Source organism: Triticum dicoccoides, chromosome 5A (genome assembly GCF_002162155.2).
Source record: "Triticum dicoccoides isolate Atlit2015 ecotype Zavitan chromosome 5A, WEW_v2.0, whole genome shotgun sequence".
NCBI classification, from domain to species: Eukaryota; Viridiplantae; Streptophyta; class Magnoliopsida; order Poales; family Poaceae; genus Triticum; species Triticum dicoccoides.
In genome coordinates this window covers 45,116,519-45,124,496 of record NC_041388.1, presented here as the reverse complement: position 1 = coordinate 45,124,496, position 7,978 = coordinate 45,116,519, and the positions used below count along the sequence as shown (strand labels likewise).

General features: G+C 44.5%; 1 pseudogene; it reads left to right on the top strand.

The window, feature by feature from the left end:
- The first annotated feature begins 604 nt into the window (after positions 1–604).
- The window catches only part of LOC119299144, a 21,776-nt pseudogene continuing 14,402 nt past the window's right edge, over positions 605–7,978 (top strand).

The following is a 7,978-nucleotide window of genomic DNA, read 5'->3' as shown; positions in this document are numbered from 1 at the left end:
TGGCTCCTTCTTTCATGAATATATGATATGTATGCTTGTGCGTATTTAAAAAAAAAGTGACCAGTTTGTTGACACTATAGGCTTTGCCCGTTTCTCCCATGACACGACCAATTCTTTCTGTCACCTGTCCTCGAGTGTGCGACGGGCAAGATCGATAGTGATGAACATCGACAAGGTTTGGATCCCACACGCAAATTTCACAATCGAGAGAAGAAAAGAAAGACAAGGTTTGGACTTACGAGCTGGAGTAGACCTCGATCCGATCGAGTCTACACATGAAAGTACGATCTAATTAGGGCATCTAGATCTACAGCTTAGCTAGTTTACATAATACAGTACTCCCTCCGTTTCAAAATTCTTGTCTTAGATTTGTCTAAATACGGATGTATCAAGTCACGTTTTAGTATTAGATACATCCGTATTTAGATAAATCTAACGCAAAAAATTTAAGAGGGAGGATTAATTAAGTCCGCAGCAAGTGCTAGTGGAGTATACTTACATAGCTCACACTCACCTTGATTGGCACAAACAGAACAAAGCCAGTTAAGCATTCACACAGTGCACAGCTCCGAACGCGCGCGCCCACGGCCGGACGAACGAACTAATGGTGAGGCCGCACGCCGTGGTGGTGCCGCACCCGAGCTCCGGTAACATCAACCCGGCGCTCCAGCTGGCCAAGCTGCTGCACCACCACGGCGTCTACATCACCTTCGTCAACACCGAGCACAACCACCGCATCATGGAGGCCACCGAGGGCGCCGCCGCAGTGCGTGGCCACGAGGGGTTCCGGTTCGAGGCGATCCCGGACGGGCTGGTGGAGGCTGACCGGGACGCAGAGGACTACGACCTCATGCTGTCTGCCGCCACGAGCCAGCGGTCCGCGGAGCCGCTGAAGGAGCTCCTCCTGCGGCTCAACGGCACCCAGGGCATGCCGCCGGTGACCTGCGTGCTGCCGACATCGCTGATGAGCTTCGCTCTGGACGTGGCGCGGGAGCTGGGCGTGCCGAGCATGGTGCTCTGGGCTTGTAGCGCCGCATCGCTGATGACCCAAATGCGGCTCCGGGAACTAAAGGAAAGAGGCTATGTGCCACTCAAAGGTAACACTGGAACCTATTGTTTCAACAGGAAAAAAAAATACACTGGAACCTATTTGTTTCTATTTCATAAAATTTGTGTTTCCATATTAACCAAAAAAAATTCAATTATTTTTTGCTACCCTGTTTATGAGATGTCGTGCTGTAGGACGCTTCATAAATATTTACATGGACGGGCAAGAAAAAAGATAACATGACGCGCAAAAAAACTAACATCATATGTTAACCTTCATGCACTAGCCAACACAAAAAAAAGTCCGAACTGATGAAAATAGCTAGATAATCTACATATACACTTCAACACCTCCTCTCATGTGTGACGCAAAAAGTCAACACGTGGATAGACTCAATGGTATGGCTCAAGAGACCTATATGTAGACAAACGAGAGCAGCAACAATTTTTTGATAAACTGCGAAAGTCAGCACTTGAACTTAAGACCTTAACTCTGATACCATATTAAGCTTCATGCACTAGGCAACACAACTAAAAATCCAAAATAATGAAAAGGAGTAGATAATCCACATATACACTCAAACATCATATACAATAAAATGTGCTAATACTCGCGAAGTCCTTCGCTATTGGCTAGGATGCTACATCAAGGACGTCAAGGAATAGGTCTAGCAGATTATGTCTTTTTTCATATAATATATCCTGCTAGGCAACCCCGTCGCCGAATCTGCTGACCCAAAGAGATATTAGTGGGAAACATCTGTATATATTAAACTACACCTTCTAATTTCTTTATATAAATCGAACGGCCCAAAGAAGATCGATTTCGAAGTATCTAATCCAGTCGGCAGGAAATACATTAATCTGTATCTTACAGGCATTTGCCATGCTTCATGTGTGTTACTATACCAAAATATTTCAAATTGACGGTATAAAATTGTCAATCAGATTTTGCACACTAGACACTACCAACTTATCTTCTTTTTCGACCTACTTTTTTTTCTAGATCTCTACTCTCTTTCTTTTAGGCAGAGATGTACTGCATTCTGTTTCCCAAGAAAAAAAAACTGGCAATCCGTTTTATTTGCAGGAATTGGCAATCCGTTAAGTCAACTCTAACCGATCCTCTATCCGGCTGTAAGGAAGGATAAATTCTATTATCCTTGGCTACGCCGCACCTAGCCGATCCTCTAAACCGAATAGAGGAGGAAGAAAATTTCCACCCCCGCCAAAAACCCCCTCCAATCTGCCTAAATATTCTTACCCTCAGCGCCGCCAAGTAAAAGTGGCGCCTTCTTTCTCGCACCCTTGCACCGACTTCATTCCCGCCGCAGCCGCCACCACGCCACCGATGACCGACTCTCCCGCCGGAATGGATAGCCTGGATCCTTCCACCACCCCGTCGGCTTGTCGCCGCCGAAAACCACCCCTGCTCTACCGCCCGCGTCAAAGAAAATTTTGGGGATGAAAAAAGTCTACCAAGTTTAAGCTCCAGCTCCCATCGCGGCAAAGGCTGCCGGGTTGGCGACCACCTCTCCGGCGACGGCCAATGGCCTTCCCGCAGCTCCCGGCAGAGCCAAAAGAGCTAGAAAACCGACGGCGACGACTCATGCGAAGAAAGGAAGACGAGAAATGCGTACCGTGGCACATACAAATAAGACCTTGTGGCCATGATTGAGGCCAAGAAGGTGTTGGTGGCTGAAGGCAAAGAAGAGAAGATGGTGAGGTGGAATGAGGTCAAGGTGTTGGAGGATGAGAAATGGAAGGATAAGTTGGCACCCGAAGATAGAAAGTTGAAGGCGGAGAAGCGTAGACTTGCACTTGAGTAAGGAAATGATTCGTGATGCCAAAAAGGCTGAAGAACGCGCTACCATGTTCATGAATCCAACCACAATGGAAGAAACCACAAGAAAGTATTGGGTGCTCTCTCGTGGGGAGATCTTGACCCAAGCAAAAGGCTCTCTTCGGAATGGTGGTGGTGGCCGAGGGGGTGGTGGTGGTGGTGGCCGAGGGGGTGGTGATGGTACCCGCGGAGAGGATGGTGGTGGCGGCGGCGGCCGAGAGGATGGTCATGGTGATGGTGGCTGAGAGCATGGTGGTGGTGGTGGCGGTGATGTTTTCTTCGTCGACCACCTTGTTTGAGTTCATGCGTGCCATTGGTTGGCTCAATCCACAACATACACATGTTATGTTTGTGGTGATTTTGGATCAAACATTATGTTCGAAGTGATGCCTTCTGAATGAACTATGCATGCTTTAATTTGAAAATCACGGTGATGAAATATATGTTATGATGATTATGTTATGCATGTTTTAATTTCAATGTCTTATGATATATATTGTGAAGTGTTTGAATTAGAACATAAAATCTATACATTTTTTACTCTATTAAAGTTTAGAGGATCGGCTAGATGAGGTCACCATCCACTATAGAGAAATAAAAAATTTCTACCCTAACTTTACTCGGCCGAATCCTCCCTCAACTTTTAGGATCGGTTAATGTTGGCCTTATCAGCGAGATCCGATCTAGCCATTAACGTATAATTCTGTTCATGCATCATGCATGCACTGTACAGCACGTGATTATGTAGGTACCCCAATGCACACTGGAAGGGTCATTTTGAGTTTTTGACTCGTCAAGACCTTGCCTTATAGGAGAGTCTCCATTAAAATATCACCAATCATCTTGTTCTAGGCGCAAGCGCATGTGTAAGAGAGATTCTCTTACAACCTATAAAAGTCAAACTATTGCAAGATCAGCTTAATTAAGCCCTAGCTTACTGTGTTTTGATTTAGGATATACTTTGCAGGTAAATGGCATATGCGCCCCTGAGTTCCGCTGATCTCTTTATACTTCTAAAAAATTCAAAGAAATTTAAAAGATCTCAAGTAAAATCCAAATAGGTATAGTGTGTTGAAAATACAATGTAGATTTCAAAACTTTTATGAAAATGTATTATCAAAGTGATCTGAGCGCGCCCACACACACACAAGAGAGAGAGAGGTGATAATGCAAAATAGCAAATGAGTGCCGCGATTCGGTGCCCAGGTGCATCTGCACCTGGGCATGAATAGTAAATTCAAATAAAAAAAGGGCCAATTCCAGTTCTGCCCCTAACTCGAACCCACTACTCAGTTTTGCCCCTAGTTTTCGGGTATGCTCAGTTTTGCCCCTCTGCCGTCAGTGCCACTTATAGAAATGCCCCTCCGCTCCGTTTCCGTCCAGTCAAGGCTGTTTGACCGCTAACTTGCCGTTAGTTTGACATATTTGCCCTTCTTTCTTACATGTGGCCCCTCTCTTACCTCTTCGCTTCACTCTCTCTCTGTTCTTCTTCAACCTCTCGATGGCTCGATTTGGAGAGGGGAGAGAGCGACCGCAGCAGGATTCAGAGGCCGACGGTGGGTCGATTTGGAGGGCGGCGACATGTCCACGTCGAGCTCGTCGGTGACTTGCGAGGTAAGTGTGGCTCATCGGTGGATCGATCTGGGGTATTTCTGTCCCAATTAGGGTTCATCAGATTGGGGATTTCATGTGTTTAGGTCGATGGTGTTGGGATTGTTCAGTTTCAATCCTAGTTCTACCTCCCCCATCCGTCATTCTCTGGACTGGAGATGAGCACGACGCGGCGGTGCGCAGGGCACGGTCTCATCCCCGCTCGTCGCGTCGCCTGGGGAGGTGCAAGCACGGGAAGAAGATTCTTAGGCTGCCCCCTAGATGTAAGATTAACTCTCATTCCCACTCTGTCTGTCCTCTCATTTTGCTGACATTATTTGCCAATTTTTTGTTGTTTAATATAAGATTAACTCTCATTCCCACTCTGTCTAGTTTTTCCAGCTATTTTGTACTCTACAGTGTGCTTGTCAATGTTAACTACACTTCCAGGAGATGCTTTCTCAACTTCTGCCTTGTAAGTGTACAACAATTGAAATGAGTCAGTCCACTTACCATAAATGTTGTCCAGTGCCATCTGCTTTCCATAGAACACTCTCATGTATGGGACTTGCAGGCCATATTTTTTCTTCAGGTTCTTTTTCAACTCTGTAACTCCAACCTCTGAATCCTCTAAAACCCAATGCTTCACTGCATCAGCAACCCATCTGCACTTAGCTGACTTTAGTCTTTGCCTTCTGCTTACACTTGGACAAGTATGTGCAGACTGGTTCACTTTGACCTGCAATATTGAAAGTTCAATTACATGTCAGACATACTTGCTGCAACAAATAACTGGAAAATATTTGCAATGTAACTACATATGCACCTACTGTTTGTACCTGAAACAATGAGCTATTTCTCATTAAGAAGGCATGCATCCTCCATCTACACCTCTTATAAGCACAATGAACAGTCAACCTGGTAGGATCACTCTTGTCTACTACATACTCACTCTGAGTTTTAATTGAAAATGTAGCTAGTGCATTCCTACAGTCTAAAGCACTAGAAAATATAGTTCCTTCTTTTAAAGAAGGATCATCTCTGTTGTACTGCACATCTGGCCTTCCATCATCAGAATCCTCACTATATCCCATGTCCTGGTCCTCCTCCAACTCATCTTCACCTGGCTCATCAAACATTCCTTCTGGTGGTGGAATATAATCTTCATCCCCATCATCATCTGTCTTCTTGGCCTTTTGTTTTGTAACAAACTGAGGGAAAAGCCTTTCATCCTCATCATCTGTAGGCCAATCATTAGGAAGTCCCTCCTCAATATTTGGATCAACAGAATCTCTGCTCTGAGTAGGACCTGCATAAATAGGCACTTGCTCTGATGGTGTTCCTGGAACCTGCATAGAGCTCTCTCCTGCATCTGAAGCTCTCTTCTGACTGCTAACACTTGTTTTTCTCCCCTTGGATATTTTGCTCCTACCTCTAGAACTAGTAGATTGTGATTTTCTTCCACTGCTGTCTGTCAATCCTCTTTTTCTTTGTATGACATTGATTTCCAATTTGACTGGGAAATGAGCATGATTTCTAAACATCTTTTCTAACTCAGCATCATATTGGACTGGGACCCAAACTGAACTATCAATATCCCAGTACCTGAATTCAACTGCATCATGTATTCCCCATGGGTATTTAGCACAGATATGAGATCTAAACTGCACAAACTTCAGTGTGCTCTCCACTACCAAAGGAAATGAAAATCCTGTGTTCCCTGCTTTTGTACCAGCAGGAACTAGAAGAGTTGTTTCCATTCTACAATCCAAACATATATAGTCCACCCTACGAATGACAATGAAAAACAGAAAAAAAATCGAACCAAATGAGCACTACGAACGCAGATGAACACTAGGAATCAAAACGAACTACAATACGTATAGCAGGCTTCAGATCTGAAAGTACTGCACTTACCCCTTCGGATTTGTGCTCCCTTCATGGCCGCCGCCGGCGCCGCAACCACCATCGACCTCCATCCACAGCGGTTGGCTCCGAATCGCAGCACAGCTCGCATAAAGAGTCAGGTCGACCGAATCTCCACCGTGCCCGCCATTGATCTGGAGTTTTCCATGGTGGGGATTGAAGCCGCTAGGGTACAGGTGAGGGGGCGATTTGGGGAAGACAGAGCTAGGGTTAGGGTCGAGCGAGAGAAAGAGAACAGAGAGAGAGTGAAGCGAAGAGGTAAGAGAGGGGCCACATGTAAGAAAGAAGGGCAAATATGTCAAACTGACGGCAAGTTAGCGGTCAAACAGCCTTGACTGGACGGAAACGAAGCAGAGGGGCATTTCTATAAGTAGCATTGACGGCAGAGGGGCAAAACTGAGCATACCCGAAAACTAGGGGCAAAACTGAGTAGTGGGTTCGAGTTAGGGGCAGAGATGTAAATGTCCCATAAAAAAAGCACAAAACAGAACTTTTTAGCATTCGAGATGCTCGAATGCGCGATGTGCGTGCAAAAATTCAGGTTGTTTGGACATTTGTGGCCAAAAAAATGTCTGTGGATTTTTTTGGAAAAGAATACTGTTTGGATCCGATTTTCTTTTCCTTGAGCTTCTCGAATGTTATGCATCCGAGCATCTTCATTGTAAAAAAATGTTTTTCTGGACTTTTTAATATTTCTTTGAATTTACTATTCTTCAGGTGCAAATGAGCCCTCGCTTAGATGACCGCAAATAGTATTGCTATCCTTTGACGTTTATATCATCACATTTATGATAGAAATGAACTTAGACTTTTGGGTATGGTTAAAAATTATAGATGAACTGGCTTGTGTAGTTAGAATGCTACTGTTTTTGTAAAAGTAGTTACATTTGCCTCTGGAATTTGAAAACTGGCTTATGTATTATAACCTTTGCATGTGAGAAATATTTCTCAATTTCTAAAGAAGTAAATGCACTTATTATTATTTTCTACTACCTCTGTCCTGGTTTATTAGTCCCCTTTGTATTCTGTGCCAAATTTTGCCTTTAAATTTAACTAATAAAATGTTAATGCATGTCATAAAATATAATATAATTGGAAACTATCTTAAAATACGGATGCAATGATATAATTTTTGATGACATGCATTAGTGTTTTGTTAATTAAACCAATACTTAAAATTTGACACAAAATACAAAGGAGACTTATGTTGGGGAACGTAGTAATTTCAAAAAATTTCCTACGCACACGCAAGATCATGGTGATGCATAGCAACGAGAGGGGAGAGTGTGATCTACGTACCCTTGTAGATCGACAACGGAAGCGTTAACTTGGTTGATGTAGTCGTACGTCTTCACGGCCCGTCCGATCAAGCACCGAAACTACGGCACCTCCGAGTTCTAGCACGCGTTCAGCTCGATGACGATCCCCGGACTCCGATCCAGCAAAGAGTCGGGGAAGAGTTCCGTCAGCACGATGGCCTGGTGACGATCTTGATGTACTAATGTCGCAGGGCTTCGCCTAAGCACTGCTACAATATTATCGAGGACTATGGTGGAAGGGGGCACCGCACAC